Source organism: Triturus cristatus, chromosome 2_1, assembly GCF_964204655.1.
Source record: "Triturus cristatus chromosome 2_1, aTriCri1.1, whole genome shotgun sequence".
NCBI lineage: Eukaryota > Metazoa > Chordata > Amphibia > Caudata > Salamandridae > Triturus > Triturus cristatus.
In genome coordinates this window covers 1,008,703,641-1,008,722,320 of record NC_140581.1, presented here as the reverse complement: position 1 = coordinate 1,008,722,320, position 18,680 = coordinate 1,008,703,641, and positions in this window count along the sequence as shown.

The following is an 18,680-nucleotide window of genomic DNA, read 5'->3' as shown; positions in this document are numbered from 1 at the left end:
AAAACATAAAATGTAAAACACAACTTTAATAGAAGAAACAAATTTCTATTATTTATATCAAAATACACCACATACATCCCCTCTCAAATTCATAACTCACCTTTAAAAGTAGTTAGTTGAGAAATAAATGTGCCACTCACACAGCAGATTATCAGAGCCAGAATCTCTGAGCTGTACCCCTCTCACCAGAACCACTAAATGGCAAAATTTCCCTCTCTTTTTTCACACATATACATGTTAACTTCAAATCACATTGCTTCCCACATTTTTTTAAATGGAAACACACATTTCTATTGGTTGCAAATTTCAACCCTTTCCAAATGATTCCTACCCCCAACATGACTTCTGCCTGCTACCATAGCAACAGATCATGGAACACTGGTGTGAGCAAAGAGGTCAGAAGTTCAGCACACAATGTTTCTAATCCAAAGAGCAAGAGTGCTTGACTTTTCAAACCTAACAACATATCCAAAGTAATCTTCTGTGGGGACACATTTTTCTGAACCAATACAAAACATGCTTTTAAAAATTTAAACATACAGCCTAGTTTTTAGTGTTGAATGGTCTGAAACAGCCAATGAGTTCTTTTTATTAAAAAAAAGTATGTAAGCCTCCATTTTACAACTATCTTTCTTTTCATATTGCCATTCTACTGAAAGACACCTTCTGAGTGCATCCAGATCTCCTTGAAAGATGTTCACAGTGTGGATTGTAGGTCATAGCTATGTCTACTGGAGTGAAAAGTATGCGGAAAAAAGAGGTATTGTGAAAGACCTTGCTTTGCCAAATGTAGACATTAAATGGATTGGTCAGAGAGGGTTAAAGTGGCACCAATTATTGCCTTTGGCGAAATCCTTTCTACATCTCCCACAGCCTGACCTTATAATTGTGCACTGTGGTGGAAATGACCTAGGCACTTTAACTGGGGTAGGTCTGGAAATGCTTGTTAAGGACACCTTTGTGCAATTGATGTCACTTTTTCCACAAACTACCTTTGTATATTCTAATATATGCCAAAGGCAAAAGTGGAACTGGTCCAACCAATATTGTCCGCAGATTGAGAAAGCAAAAAAGCATGTCAAAAAGTCTGTTTCTGCTTTCCTCAGAGACTATGGTATGGGTTCTATATACCACAACAACTTGCGTTACAACATGCAAGGCATTTATAGAGGAGACGGTGTACATTTCACAGATGAAGGGAACAGAGTCTTCCTCTTGAACTTTAGACTCTGCATCGGTACTTACTTGTAGGTACAAAAAACACTCAATGAACACAATGGCTCTTTTTAGAGCCAACCAACATCTAAACACTTAAACTTGATTTTTAATTCTATTTTTTAAATTAATTTTTTGCCGCTGTGCGCGCACCGTGCGCGCCCCGCGCAATATTTATAATTTTTTTTTTTTGGGACCTTAGGGGTCTTTCATGGTCCCCCTGAGAAGGCCTAGGGGGTCAGGGACTCTCTACCCTGCCCCCTTTTCACGTTCTCCATTTGTGTTTTTAGCTCTCTTCTGCCTCTAAAACTCAAAATGGCGGCTGGGGGGTGCGCGCACCGTGCGTGCACCCCGCCATTTTTTGAAAAAAAATAAAATGTTTTTTTCACCCTTCGGGGTCCTTCAGGGACCCCCTGACAAACGCTAGGGGGTCAGGAACTCTCTACCCTTCCCCCTTTTCACGTTCTCCACCTTTCTTTTTCACTGTCACACACAAAATGGCATCCGACACTTCCTGATTTCGACTGATTCGAATGTTGTCTGACATTTAACCACCAATCAGAAGTATGCTCGCGGACATTTGGTGCGCGCCCCGTGCGCGCACCGTGCGCGCATATAGATATTTATGTACTTTTAACTGCAATTTTCTCAGGAACTACTGAACAGATTGACACCATATATGCAAAAGGCACATGCCTGACCTGAGGACTACCTCTTTGCCACATTTCAAGTAATTCTGTTCAGCCGTTCGGGCTGTACCTTCGACTAAAGGTCCTATGGGAAATATATATATATATATATATATATATATATATATATATTCACTGAAAAAACCATAGGTTTCACACACGTTATAGTTAGGAATTATCATTTACAAAACCTTGCAAATTCACTTAAAAAACCATAGGTTTCACACATGTTATAGTTAGCTGTACATTTCACTCGTAAAAAACCAATGAAATTCCACGTTATAGTTAGATCAGGTAACTATAACTTGCGCGCCCACAATAAACTGCTGATGACGTCACATATTACATCACTCATGACATGGTCAGTGACATCACTCATGACATCAATGATGACATCTGAAATTACATATTGTGGATTGCGGTCGCGCAAGTTATAGTTACCTGATCTAACTATAACGTATAGATAATATTATCTACTGGCGGTCGCCAGTAGATAGTTATAGTTAGGACCGTGTTTCCATAGGAAATCTCAACATTCTATTTTGAATAACTTTTATGTAACCATATTTATGCAGACAATTTTAGAAACTGTATATTTGAACTATTAGAGTGCTGAGGTGCAATACTTTGATAAAAGAATACATATATATACATATAATATATATAAATACATATATATATATATATACATTATCTACTGGCGGTCGCCAGTAGATAGTTATAGTTAGGACCGTGTTTCCATAGGAAATCCGCAACATTCTATTTGGAATAACTTTGGCGCCGGTTGACGAATCCTCGCGAAATTTTCAAAACTAATGGGGCGCTCCGTTCAGCTCCTACCCTGAAAGTCTCGGGGTGATTCGTCAAGCGGGGGCCGAGAAAAAAGGGGGGTCCCAAAACGCGTTTTCCCCATGCATTTTTCCATAGGACCTTTAGACGCAGCTATAGCCCGAACGGCTGAACAGAATTACTTGAAATTTGGCAGAGAGGTAGCCATAAGGTCAAGGAAGTGCCTTTTGCATGTCTGGTGTAAATCTGTTCAGTATTTCCTGAGAAAATAGCATTTAAAAGCATATCAATATCTATACGCACGGAGGGTGCGCGCACCGTGCGAGCACCGTACGAGCACCCTAACATGCGCAAGCGTAATTCTGATTGGTGGTTACATGTTAGTCAACGTTCGAATCGGTCGAAATCAGGAAGTGTCGGCCCCCATTTTGTTTGTTTTCAGTGCAAGAGTGAAAAAGGAAGGTGGCGAAAGTGAAAAGGGGGAAGGGTAGAGAGTTCCTGACCCCCTAGCCTTTGTCAGGGGGACCCTGAAGGACCACGAAGGCAGAATTTTTTTTTTTTTTTTTTTTAAATCGCGGGGGTGCGCGCACCGTGTGCGTACGGTGAAAACCCCCCCAAAAAAAAATCTTTTTTTTTTTTTTTTTAAATCGCGGGGTGCGCGCACGGTGAAAACCCAAAAAAAATAATACATTTTTAATACGTAGTTTATTGTAAAATAAATATATAAAAAAATAGTAATACATAAATAAATTAGCATTTTAAAAAACGTACAAATTCACTAAAAAAAACATAGGTTTCACACACGTTATAGTTAGGAATTAGCATTTAAAAAACCTTGCAAATTCACTTAGGTTTCACACATGTTATAGTTAGGTGGATATTTCACTCATAAAAAACCAATGAAATTCCCCCGTTATAGTTAGTTCAGATAACTATAACTCGCGCGACCGCCACTCTATCACAAGGATGATGTCATCAGTGATGTCATGAGTGATGCCACTGACCATGTCATGAGTGATGTAATATGTGACGTCATGAGCAGTGGATTGCGGGCGCGCGAGTTATAGTTATCTGAACTAACTATAACGGGGGAATTTCATTGGTTTTTTACGAGTGAAATATCCACCTAACTATAACATGTGTGAAACCTAAGTGAATTTGCAAGGTTTTTTAAATGCAAATTCCTAACTATAACGTGTGTGAAACATATGGTTTTTTCAGTGAATATATATATACACACATACATATATATATACATACATATATATATATATATATATATATATATATATATACACACACACACACAACAAACACATCTTCGTGACATTTTCAAAACTAATGGGGCAGTCAGGTCAGCTGCTGAAGGTTTCGCTGTGATCTGTCAAAGGGGGGTCGAGAAAAAGGGGGGCCCAAAAACGCATTTTCTCCATGTTCATTTCCATTGGAATCTGTTCATGCAGCTACAGCCCGAACTGCTAAATGGAATCACACCAAATTTGGCAGAAAGGTAGCTCTTTGTTCAGAGTACATTCCTTTTTTTAAATGATTTAAATCCATTCAGTAGTTCCTGAGAAATGTAAAGATTTCTCAGATATACAAATATGGCCGTGGAGGATCTGCAAATCCTCCCGATCTCGAGCATGAGTTCTGATTGGCTGCCAACACTTCAAACCAGGAAGTGTTGGCAGCCATTGTGTGAATCAGTTGCACCCAGTCACAAGAAAAAAAGGTAAACAAACATAAAAAAACAAGAAAAGGGGGTAGGGTAGAAACACCCAGACCCCCTAAGCCTGCTCAGGGGGTACCACAGGGACCCCCAGGGCCAAAAAAAGCACTTTTGTATTAATTTTTGGTGGGATTTGCATTGGATCTGCAAATCCAGCTGAAAATTTAAAAAAAGAATCACTGACTCCTGTGCCTCATTTTCTTTAAGCCCTTGGGTGGGCCAGGTCCCGCGGACAATGACAAATGAGGCGCTTATAGATTGTATGCGGGGGCTACATGCCCCCCACAGCCCTAGGGACCGCTACCTCCCTGGGGCTTAATGAAAGTGCATGGGATGCTCCTGTTTCCCCATGCAGCCCCAGGGACCACCACCTCCCGGGGCTCTGTTTGTGTAATGGGAGGGGCCACGTGGCTCCCCACAGCCCCAGGGACTGCCACCTCCCCAGGACGTTTTTTAAAAATGAATGCATGGGGGGATCCTGTCCCCCCAAGGTGCCCTAGGGACCGCCACCTCCCTGAAGCTATTTTCAATAAAATCAGTGGCGGTGCGTCCATTAGGGTGCTGGGGCGTTGCCCCACAAGCCACCCACTCCCGCAGCTCCCTCGGCGTCTCTGAACTTAAGTAAACTCTCAGTTTACTTAAGTTCAGAGACGCGATGGAGAACTGACAATCATGTCAGTCAGCATGACGTCGGACCGCCCACTCCCTTCAGAGTCTGAAGGGGGTGGGCGGTCTGGCGTTATGTTGACTGACATGCATGCATTGTCAGACCAGGGGCAGGCAGCAGCACAAGTGCGTATGACTGGTGAAGGTCGGCAAATTTTTCTGACCAGCCTAGTCATGCGCACTAGTGTCAGCTCAGGCTGCAGCTGCGCATTAGGAGAGCGAGGGTTGAGCAAAGGCTCAAACCTCGATCTCCTAATGGGCAGGCAGGCGGCGAGCAGCACTGCTAAGCCAATCCTGGCACTGCTGGAGCAGCGCCAGGATTGGCTGAGAGGTTTTGCCAGCAGTGACACGGCTGTTTGTTGTAGGTGCCAAACAACAGGACCCCTGAGCAGAGGCAACGCAGACCCAGTCAAGTAAGTTTATTTTAGTTTAAAACTCCCCTCAGCCCGGCCCCCACCCCTGCATGACCCCCCAAGTACTGCGAGCCGCAACTGATATGGTGCAATAAAAAGTGTGTACAATAAAAGGGAACACTATTTTGCTCTTCACACAAGCTGCTATTGTGATGCTTCTGACACCAAGGGGCGGGCATGTGGCGTAGCGCCTAAAGGAGACTTGCATGCTTCGGAGTTCGACATTAGGTAAAGAACTATAGCAAGTAAATTAACATGTGACACAAAATATTCTAGGTGTAAAACATAAACGTAACCACTTATAATAGTCTATAAATAGAACATTCATACACAGATATACTTAGAAAAATATATTTTTTGTTTATTTTGCAAATCTCCTTTTATCTTTTTTTGTTTTCTTTCATATCAAATTGGTATATAATGACATTTACAAATCAGTGTACAAAAATAAAGTAGAATTTAAGTAAAATAATTCATCATAAAAAGCAACACATTTACAGACTCAGAGCAAATTACATAAGCTGTATGGTAGACGCATAGTTGATGGAAGCAATGCGGTAGATATAAGTTACGCGCGTTTCGGCATTACTGCCTTCATCAGGGGACCGGTCTATTGCACTGAAACTATATAAAACATAAAAAACACACAATATGGTGGTTACAATTTTATATTATATACATATGCACCTAGAATATTGATACTTATTTACAATTCATACATGATATAACTGGACGGCTAATTCTCCTTAGATGAAAAACATCCATCGTTGTTTATAATATATTAGCATATAGATGAACTTTCTTTCTCTGTTATTAGTTAATTATTACAAGACTGAAAAGTCACATCTTCAAAAGAGTTGATATATTCTCAACCAAACTAACACATTTATATCGATGTATACATGACTATATTACTACATTCTCTGCAACATTTTTTACAGCAAATAAAATAAGGGGAAAATTATAGAAAATAAATAATATAAAGTGAATTAGTGTGAAAAGCAATAGAGTGAAAGAATTTTAAAAAATAGAAGGAAAAATAACAATACATAGGTACAATAGAAACAAATAGCCTTAAACTCCATAGTTGTAGACAAGTGAAGTGCAGCTACTGGGCGTGCACCGGGACCAGATGAGGTTCCATCCGATGTCTTTCTCCATAACAAAACCTGTTGGAGCAAATACATCGTATTAGTCGCTAACGCCGTGGCTGAAGGCGCCCCTGTACCTAAATCATGGGGGGGTGCTGTCATTATCCCAGTTTTCAAAAAAGGAGACAAGGCACTTCCATGTAACTACAGACCCATTAGTCTGATAGATACAATTCAGAAGATCATCGGGAGGGTGGTCCTGAACTTAATACTGGATTGGGTAGAGGAAAACAGGATTTTATCCCCATTTCAAGCTGGTTTCCGCAAATCGATTAGCACAGTGGACCAGGTCTTTCGTTTTATCCAACTACACTGGAAGGTAGTGACTCTGGGGAAAGGTAGTCTCTATGTCGCTTTTGTAGACTTAAGAGCTGCCTTTGACCTAGTGCCTCGCTCGAGGTTGTGGCTCGTCCTCAAAAAGCTGGGGCTTCCTGTGGAAGTTTTGACCTTGGTTATGAGGTTACACGAGTCTAACTTTGCTAAAATCCAGTGGGGAGGTCCCGGCGAAGTTACCTCAGAGTTCCCGGTAGAGCGTGGTGTGCACCAAGGCTGCACCATGGCCCCCACGCTCTTCTCCCTGTACATTAACGGGATAGTAGAATGCATGCTTAGTGTTACCACTGATGCTCCTAAGTTGGCAGGGGTAGTTACTCCGATATTGATGTTTGCGGACGACACCCTCATTGTGTCAAAAACTCCGAGTGGTCTGCAAAGAGCTTTGTCTGTCTTTGACGACTTTTGCCTCGGACATGGTTTGGAGGTAAATGTGGCGAAGACCAAACTCATGGTTTTTAATCCACACCCAAGCTACAGAGCGAGGAAGTTTTTTATGAATGGCCAGCCACTTGAGGAGGTTAATAACTTTACCTATTTAGGTGTGCATGTAACTAACGATAATAAGTGGAGTAAGCATATCACGATGACCGCCTTGAAATTTAGGCAGATATCCGGGGCTCTACTTAGGGAGTATAAAACATCCCTCACAAAGCCGATTAAACCAGTGCTCCAAGTTTATGAGGCAAAGGCTTTAAGCTCTGTGTTGTACGGGGCTGAGCTACGGGGTTTTGACGTGTTAACTTCTTTAACAGCAGTCGAAAACAAATTCTTCCGTAGCATAACAGTCCTCCCACAGAGTACTCCTTTGGTTCCCCTGAGATATGATCTAGGCAGGAAGGCTATCCTGGATTTAGTCAAACTCCGTCCGGTTTTATACTGGCGGAGGCTTTGGACCACCCCTTAGCTTTCGTTTTATGCCAACGGGCTTATGGAGGTTACAAAGTCTGACACATTCCATAAGATTGGTTGGTTGAGGAACCTTCGAGCGTCCTTGATTGATCTGGGCCTGGAGGGGCTGTGGAGCGACCAGGCAACTGTCCTGTTCCCTTCTAAGAGTTCCCTGAGAACGATCTATTGGGAACATATTGACTACCAAACTTGGAGCAGAGCGAATCGCTCTTGGATGACTAGCTGGTATCTGGAGGCGAAAGTAACATCAGCTCTGGAACCCTACTGGGACCTGATCACCAAACCTGGTGACAGGAAACTGTACTTCCAGCTAAGAGTCAGTTCTCTACCACTTAGGTCCCTCACAAGCAGGTGGACAAGTTTGGGTGTGGAACCATGTCCTGCTTGTGGCTTGCAAGCTGAATCAACTGCCCACTTTTTGTTTGTCTGTCCTGCATATGTTATCCCAAGACGAGTTTGGTTGTCCCCATTGTGCAAAGCTTTAGGCACAAGGAGTAGTGTTGTTGCTTTAAGGATTCTACGTACTAACACCCTACCGATTATTTCTATCGCTCTTGCTAAATACTTGGGTTGGGCATGGTATCTAAGGAACAAAGTCCCCACGCACACTCTGATAGTCCCCAACTGAGGTTTTGTAGGGCTGGGTTATGGATCTTTTTCCTTTTGCATTGTGATATGACCCCTGTCTAATCGCTTAATGGTTATTGCTATTCATGTTTTTATACTGTAGTATTTTATACGTTATTTTACCATCCAGTCGACCGATTTGTTTAATGCTTTTTTAACTTACATTTCTTAAGTATTTATGATCGGACGGATTTTATGGATTTATGGATGAATTTCCAGACGATGATTACAGAGACTGGAAAAAAGAGCAAATCGATGGTGGCAATATTAAATTATATGTCTGATCTTCCTTGGTCACAAATACAGCTGAAAAAGCATGCTACACTTACTTAATCTGAATAGATCTAAAAGATCTCAAAATGTAGTGTCCTATCGTGAGCTGAGGGCTGGTCACGGCTGCGAAATGATACGGAGCAACTTGTTCAGCATAAAGGGCAATAATGAATTTCCAGACGATGATTACAAAGACTGGAAAAAGGAGAGCAAATCGATGGTAGCAATATTAAATTATATGTCTGATCTTCCTAGGGCACAAATACAGCTGCAAAAGCATGCTACAATTACTTAATCTGAATAGATCTAAAGGATCTTGAAACGTAGCATCCTATCGCGAGCTGAGGGTTGGTCACGGCTGAGAGACGATACTGAGCCAATGAAGGGTTGCAGAAATCTATATGGACAGACAACAATTAGAATTGTATTGGTGCAAGACAAATGTATACTAATGCTCTAACAGATATAATGGCCCAAAGATTCCTAGCAGTTCAAATAGAAACCTTATATACTTACTTTAAAAAAAAATAAGATGTCCATATCGGCATAGAGAGGCACTATATAAAGAGATGGAAATAAATTACCATTTAAATAGAAGGATGGCAAACTATGCATGATAAACAGCCAATGGTGCCCTAGCAACTTACTTAAAGACTGACAATTACGGTTCTTCGAGCAAAAGGACTTAAAACGTGATGGTCATGAGGAAGAGAAAATGTCTAGATATTAGCAACTCAAAGTCTAAAGGATCCTAAAACGTAGCGTCCTATCGTGAGCTGAGGGCTGGTCACGGCTGAGAGACGATACTGAGCCAATGAAGGGTTGCAGAAATCTATATGGACAGACAACAATTGGAACTTTATAGGTGGAAGACAAATGTATACTAATGCTCTAATAGATATAATGGCCCAAAAAGTCCTAGCAGTTCAAATAGCAACCTTATATACTTACTTTTTTTTAAAATAAGATGATGGATAGTGGCAAGGAACCGTTATTAGCATATATATCCGGGCAAAAAAATCACAAAAGGATGTCCATATCAGTATAGACTGGCACTATATAAAGAGATGGAAATAAATTACCATTTAAATAGAAGGATGGCAAACTATGCATGATAAACAGCCAATGGTGCCCTAGCAACTTACTTAAAGACTGACAATTACGGTTCTTCGAGCAAAAGGACTTAAAACGTGATGGTCATGAGGAAGAGAAAATGTCTAGATATTCACAACGGCTATGCCTCAAGTAAAGTGACAAAAATATAAATGTATATGTACGACATGATGGTTCCATTATCAATACAGTAGAATACTTCACAAGATCCTTCGAAATATTCCATACCTTAGTCTTTTATAGTAGATTCTTCACGGGGCTCTGGCTGGTTAATGGTAGTCCGTGATTCACCTCGAGGAATGCCGTAATGCCAGCGCCGAAAAAAGGCACCGTTTATAGACCAAACAATTTGCGCGCCAAACGATAACTAATTAGGCCAATGAGAAACGGACAACAACTCAAAGTCCAAATCTTGGAAATTGAAAACGGACTATGGCCTGTAATGTGAGCACTGTATACCGTGTATTAGCCAGTCAATATGCACGCCAGACGATAGCTAAATAGATGATTAGAAAACGGACAAATACTCCAAGGGTGAATATTGGAGACATATAGCAACTATCAGCCGTTTCAGCAACTATATTACGTTCAGCGCCATATAAAGTTTAAAAACTAATGTTATTGATACATATTTAGATATTAAGGGTGAAACACTAAACTGGAACTAGATACGTGATAGAAAGACGAACAACAGAACCAGTGATGGGCGCCATCTTAGGACGGGAAATAGTGCCAGACTGAGGAATAAATAAATCACAAACTAATGTGAGTCTCAATGTATAGAATACGTACAGAGACGTTTTAAAATTTAAAAGCTGGTATTGTAATGCAAAACTATTTTTAAATTTTATATAGTCAATCATGAGAGTAGCAAAAGCTGTATTATATTTGCAATACCATCAGCTAAAGTTATGGTTGGTATGCGAAAATCCAAAATTACATGAAAAAAATAGGCCATACAATTACATACAAACAACCGCTTGCAAAACACCATGCAGTTTGCACATCTAACATATATAGATTAGTCTAACCCATCTGGTAGATGGATCGTGATATATTGAAAAGGGGGAAAGGCCAAGGGGCGGGGGAAGGAAGAAAAAGGGGGGGGGAACCATAGTAATATACATCGATACGATTGCTTAGACCTATATATGTGGACAGTTATATGATGGTAATGCCGAGACAATTAGTATATATTGGCATAATTAATTCAGACAACAGAGACGGACTAAGTTGTAAAGGTCTATACATAGACCCTATTTCTTAGATAATAGCCTGATCCCAGGGTATTTCCAAATTCAGGCCCTTTTTAACTGTATCAAAGCGAAAAATACAGAAGACTTCACGTTTGTTTCTTACTTTCTCTGGAGACTGACCTTCTTTATTAAGAATTTTTTCCAAAATGTACAATCGTATGTTATCTGCAGTGTGGTTATTCTCCAGAAAATGTAAAACCATAGGGGAGGCCCCTTTTTTGGTTCTGATTGCTGATCTGTGTTTGGTCAATCTGATATTAAGTGACCTCGATGTCTCACCCACGTAACCTTTATTACAGGGACAGATTAGCAGATAGATTATGTTTTTAGTCTTACAATTACTTATACCTTTTGACACAATTGTCTGTCCATTGAAATAAAGTTCTTTAGTTTCAATTGCTAGAGGGCAAACTTTACATGTACCGCATCTATAGTTACCCTCAATGGGAATCATGCCTTCAATACTTCTCCATACTGGCTCTTTATGTAATGGCATGCGGGATCTAACAATGAGATCCTTGAGGTTTCTGTTTTTGCGGTAGGCAAAAAGAGGTTTCTGCAAAATGTCTGTCTTAGCTCTATTAACATTCAACAAATGCCAGTTAGAGCAGATAATTTGACGGATTGGTTCATTCATAAGTGAATGACGAGTCACCAAGACTAGGTTAGCTTCTTGTTTCTGATTGGTACCTTGTAATAGATGTTGGCGATCATAGAACCTTACACGTTTATACGACTCTCTAATAAGTCTATGATGATAACCTCTATCAAGAAACTTCTTTTTCATGTGAATGGATCTTGTATCATAGTCCTCCAACTTTGTACAGTTCCGCCTAAGGCAGAAAAATTGTCCAAAGGGGATACTGTTTTTTTGTTTGTCATCAGTGATGGCACTGACAGGGCAGTTTTGTCAGCATAAAAAGCTGCACGTGGATCTCATGCTGCTCCAGTGGGACTCTCTGGGCGACATGAGGTGTCTACTTTTACATTTTGAGCCAATGACTGTCTAGAGCAGAAGTCTTCAAACTGTGGGGCATGGGGTGTATTTCCAGAGGTGAGGGGTGTTGGGGGAGGGGCTGTGGAGGAGTGCAAATGATTCAGTGAATAATCATTAGTAAAGCAAAGCTTCTCTGTCTGTTTTTTAAATCCTTAAATGGGAGTGGCTCTTTTCTGGCCCCGAAACACTAGAACCAGCTCCCTTCAAGCTTCGATTTTGTTTCCGTTGATATTTCACATTTTACTAAATATTGCATTCCCAAATAATGTTAGCTAGTTCCAAGATGTTGTTTTTTATGGGTTTTTTTTCCGTTAAGCATATTACACTCGTATACTGCTCAAGAAAAACGTAATACTTTTAATTGGGGAGTACCAGCACGTCTCAAAAACAAGCAGGTACTCTGGTACAGAGGACCTGCACTTCTATTTTTTCCATATCAAGCATTGAATTTTAATGTGTGTGAGGGAAGTCCATAGGTCACCAAATATTGACAAGGCGAAAGAAAAAAGAAAATACAGTGCTTGGAGGTGAGTGGCTGGGATCTTGTGGGACAGAAATCAATTAATTAACATTTCCAGTATAATTAATGGCAATGTAACTGCATAGCGGTGTGGTGGCCAATAACTGCTTTGTAATTCTGTAATACCCCGCGCACTGCTGTTTCACTGCCATAGTTATGTTCTGTACCCAAGAGTATTGCCGATGATTGGTTGAGAGTCGAACAGGCACCTTTCAATGATTGTCTTCCTGGTTCAGTTGTCAGCATCCCTGCTTGATTAAACTACCTTCTAAACCCATCATTTCTTTAGCTAGGACAGTTTCTCAGTGAAAGGTAGTTATTACATTTAGATGACAAATAGTGACTGTTAGTCGGAAAATTAGTGTTTTGTTATGTCAGCATCATGTCTAGGTACAAAGGATACAAAATATGGATGTCGCAATCAAATTTGTTCTTCATCAGTGGCAGTGAGTGATTGATAGTAGTGTGGCTAGGTTTAGGTGAGTGGGTGACTCTATAAAAGTGATAACTTGGGTGGCTTTGGAGAAGTAGTGGTCTGAGTGGCGATATGAGTTGAGTGAAAGTGGCAGTGGGGAGGTCATGGTGTCAGGAGAAAGCATAGCGTGGGTAATAGTGAAAGTGTCCCTCGGTAAGAGGCGGTGTTAGTGGTTTAGTGCCAATGAGTCTCTAAGTGTGTCAATTATAATGTAATTGGCAGTAGATGAATATTGTAGAGGGTGATTGTTTGCTAATGATGATGCAGGACATCAGGAAAATGGTTGTAAACATGTTTATGATGGCTGAAGGTGTTTGGACCTGTTGATAGGGTTAGGCAGAGTTGAGATTCTGGGTGGGTGTGTACTATTTCAAGAATATACGTTCCAACTGCTTTATAAGCCTGGCTTTATCATGAAATGCATTTGCTTTAAAATGCACCATTTGCCAATCTTTTTCCAATTTTCTCTTGGGAGGAGGACCAAACCTGTACCCCACTTTCGTTCGCTTCGCTTGCTGCTTAAAAGTCATGCCCAACTTTTACGCCCCACTGCTTTCAAATGTCACCAGCCGCCACCGATTAAAATGCAAATGGGCCACACGCCACCGCTGCCCTGGGGACCACCTCTCCCTGGGTCTACATATAAAAAACAATGTGTGGGGGGCTCCAGCCATGCAGCCCAGGGACTCCCACCTCCCTGGGGCTATTTACAATAAAATGCGAGGGCAAGTGCTGCTCCTCTGCCACGGGCACCACCACCTCCCTGGGGCTACAGAGAAGATGGAAAGGGGGCTGCTTGGCCCCCCTCCAAGAGCCCTCCATGGCCCTGCGGCCCACCACCCCCCAGGACCGGCTCCACAATGTTCCGGGGTGCCCACCCCTGGGACATTGCAGTTCGCTATGGCTTGCAGGGGCACTGCTCCCGCCAAAAAATAGCAAACTCTGCTTTGCTTCATGGAAGCAAGAGCAGGAAAAATGCTCTTGCTTCCATGAAGCGAAGCAGAATTGCTTTTGGGCAGAGGGAGCTGCTTCATTGCACTTGCACTTAAGGTTTCCCTGAATCCTTCCAGCCTGACAGTGATTAATGTACCTTACTTCCTCTGGATTCATATTTCGGATCATTCCATAATTCTAGTATACTTCTAAAACAAAGTCCATGCCACTGTGTACACCTTGTTTATACTTCTGCAGTTTATGTTCCCAAAAACATTGGCATTAAGAAAATATTTAAAATTGAAACCACCAAATATTTGCCAGATATTTGAAGTTGCAAATGTGCTGACACTTTCTTACCTGATTTGCTCTGCCGTAAATATGACAACTTTCTTTGTCTGACAGGAATAGTTGCAACCAGGAAGGCAAAGCAGGACCGAATTGGGACCTGCGATGTACGATCTACCAAGGGCGGGGATCATCAGGAAGAGGGAGGCAAAGACCACAAAAGTTGCATGCAGGCGATTGGCGCGCGTGATTCAAATCGCTCAATACAGACAAGAAGGGTGTGGTGGAGAAGAGGTCAAAAGGCATAGCACAGGACCCTCAGCATAACTGACCTCTCTAATTTGAGACCTAGCTCCTTGAGACGTCACCACCCAGGAGCAGACCTCATTACCCTGGAGCACACCTCGGCACTTGGACTGACCTGGCAGAAAGCTGCCGCGGACTAGGACTGTCACGCTGCAGACATCACCTTGAGAGCAACAGAAGCAGTGAAGCATTCGGATCCACCCTCCCTGCAAGTCCACGGCTCCCGGTGCTCCACCCAACCCCCTTAGCAGGGTAAGTGAGAGTAAGCACTAAGTGGCAAGGCAACTGCCCCAGGCAATGTAGAGAAGCCCTCAGGATGACGAAAGGGCAGGCAAGTCAGATCAGCCGAACCTGCCTACCAGTGCAACCACACCGCTGTTCCAGGAGGAAGCATCTGGACTGAAAACAAAGAAAAGAGAGGCAAAGCATAGGGAGATGGCGGCGAGTTGCTATTGTTATGGAGAACATGGCGAGGGGATATGGTTACAACAGAGCGGCGAGGGAGAGACGGAAGCCTGCTCACTTCAGAGATGAAACAACAAGCAATGAGGAGGCAGGGTCAGTGCAAGGGAGGTGGCACATGCCTACGAACAAGCGAGGGAATGTTGGCCCCGAGCTGGATGATGATCTCCAGGCCCTGCTGGAGAGAGCATGTGTCCTCGTGGCCAACCAGGGAAAGGAGTGGGTCGGTGAGCAAGTGATTAGTTTTCTGGTGGAGGAGCCTGAGAATAAGGGTAGGCTGACAAAAGATGCCCAGCTGGAGGGCAGATTTAAAAACACAGTTCAGGCCACAAAACCCATATGGGGACAGATCAGCGGCCTCTTCCAGGAAGGGTGATGCTGGGACCATATAGATGAACTGGAACCATTAGACAGTCCATGGCCAGCCTTCTGGAGAGAGGAATGCGATGACTTGGAGGACACCAGCAAGGACAGCAACAATGACAAGCAGGAGGGACCTGTAGCCACCATGGTGGCAACCATGCATAGGGAGAGGACAACTCGGCAACAAGTTGTAGTGAGTGGCAAACGGAAAGTGCAGAGGCTGGGGTGCAAATGGGTGTGCACGCACAGCAGCAGGGCCCTGAGGTGGCAACAGGGGGCACTGCAAATTATGGCACACAAGTGGGCATCATGAACTCCACAGTTTACCATCCTATCCAAGCCAGCCAGAATGGGCCACTGGGTGAGAGTACATACCAAGGAGTGCTGGGAGCATAGGGGCAGTCAGACTTACAGCAACAAATACAGTCCCCACCACCCTTTATGCCGTGGTGGCCATGGCTGGGGCCAGGGAATCAGTTTGCTCCAGGTTATACTCCAATGAGCTGGCCTAGAATGAACCGCTGGCAGGGGCAGGGGTTCAAGGGGGGGCCTGGGGCAGCCACCACCTAGTTCAGGCCACACGAACCCCAGAGAAGTGGTAGGCGGAACTCTGGAAAAGGAAAGTAACGGCACAGGGTTCCTAGAGAGCGAGCCACAGTGGTCCAATGTAGCAAGGGGGCAACCCACACAACCTCAAAAACCACAACAGCAACAGGGAGGCCGATACAACCAAGGCCTGGGGCAGGGGGCTACGCAAGGAGCAGGAGGCGGTAAGCCTGCCAGTGAGTACATATGTCCTTCCCCCAGGGGGATCCTCCCATTACAGCACTTGAAACAGGGCTAGCCAGTCTCATTCCCCTCGCAGTTAAAGAATGGATTTGGCGTAAAGAGTACATTGACATTTTTTTCACTCCTGCAAGTACGCCAAGCAGGGCTATACTTAACAACACATGACAAAAAAGAGGAGGACAAGAGGAATAGGCGCAGACCTAGGGTAGAAAGATCCATAGAGAATTGGCAGCAGGCCTTTAGAACCCTGGCATGCGTTTTTGTACAGAAGTTCTGCAGCATCTGGCAGTGCTGTTCCTGCATGAACAAAAGGTACATGAGGAGCAGCGGAAGTACCAAGGGGAAGCCTGGCTCCACTATGATGAGGGCTTTCGGAAAAAGATGCAGACTTGGCATGTGATAGGATGGGACCACTATGATGTAAAAGGATTTTCTAATCACATGGTGGCAGACAGGGAAGGGGTGAGCACACAGGACCACCTTTTTTGCCTAACAGGGAATAAAGGGAGGTTTTGCACAAGGTGCCAAGGCCAAAGGGTATTCAGAGGGCAAGTCCTGTAAGACACGCACAACGACCTGCAGGAAATATGACAAGGATGAGTGCAAATGGGGCCACTCCTGCCAATCTAGACGTATATGCTGCAACTGTGGTGGGGCACACGTGGCAATCAACTGCAAACGGAAAGGGAGCAGGGGATAGCAAGGACAGCAGAAACAGTAAGTAAGGGGATTACAGAGTCACCCCAAGGGAGGGAACTCTCCCAATCCCACTTAGGGTCAGAGTTCTAACCCAGATATAGAATAGTTACCATCTAGATAAAAGAAAGGCAACTACTAGCGAATGGTTTTACAGCAGGCTTCTCTGTACTGTACTGCCGCCCCCAGGCCCATCGCTTTAGCCAGAACCTGAAGTCAGTCAGGAAGAATCCAGACATGACTAGACAGAAGGTAGTGAAGGAACTCCAAATTGGGAGAATTGGAGACACTTATTCAGACCCTCGCTTTAACAACTTTGTGGTTTCCCCTCTGGGCCTGGTGTCAAAGAAGGAAGAGAGGAAATACTGCCTCATCCATCATTTTTCATATCACTGGGCAGATCAAAAATTGATTGGTTAGACCAGGACAGTTGCTCCGTGTCCTACTCCCCCTGAGTTGAGGCAGTCGACCTGATCAAGCTTTTTGGCAAAGGGGCTTTGCTACTCAAAACAGATATCGAATCTGCCTTTCGTCTACTGCCAATGCATCTAGGGAGCTACCACCTGCTGGGATTCCAACTTGAAAATGCACAGTATTATGACAGATGCCTACCCATGGGGTGCACGTTCTCTTATGCTTACTTTGAGACATTCAGCAGTTTCCTAGTTTGGGAACTAGGGACACAACACCCAGCGGTGGGATGCATACACTACCTGGACAACTCCTGGTTTATTGGCAAACCAGGCACCATGGAATGCGTGAACCTGCTCCCCCATTTCGTGAATATGGTGGAAGAGCTTGGGGTGCCCTTGGTCTAAAAACAGAGGGCCAAGTCACCCGACTGTCATTTCAGAGGATTGAGCTAGATATGGTGGAAGGGGTATGCAGGCTATCCACAGCCAAAGTGGCTGAGCTTCAGCAGATAATAGGGCAGCTACTCACAAAAAAGAAGGCAATGCTGAGTGAGATGAAGCAGCTGTTAGGCAAACATAATTTCGCCAGCTGCGTGATTCTGGCATGAAGGCCCTTTGCCAGCCGAATCGCCTGATTGACCAGGGGTCTTACAAAGAAACACTACAGGGTGTGCCTCATGCACAGGGTGAAAGAGGACCTGGAACAGGGGGGCACCTTCTTGGCCAGCCTCAATGGTACGCTTATGTGGAGGGAGCCATGTGTAACTGCTAGGCAGCTGGAGCTGTTCACCAATACCACCTGGAGCCATGGCTTTGGGACCATCCTAGGCCCGGCTTGGATCGCTGCCCGTTGGCCAGACGAATGGCACACAAAAAGAATCACCAAAAATATTACGCAGCTGGAACTTTTTCCCATAATACTGGCCCTCTCCATATCATAAGAGAAGCTCTCCAACAGGCAGGTCACCCCTTGAGCTGACAACCATGCAGAAGTGCAGGCACTGAATTTAGGAACGATGCGGTGCCCAGCAGCAGTACTCTTAATGCGCCATTTGCTTTCTTGTCAGTTGAGAGCCAATATAGAGGTTAGGGCCAGACACATTTCAAGCTGTGTGAACTCAGTAGCTGACGCAATCTCTCATTTTCAGTGGGAGAGATTCAGAGAGCTGGCACCACACCCAGAGCAGAGCATGACGCCAGTACCAGAGCGACTGTGGAACCTTGTGGGATGACGAGCAATGCTGGTGGACAATGCACTAGCTACCAAGATGG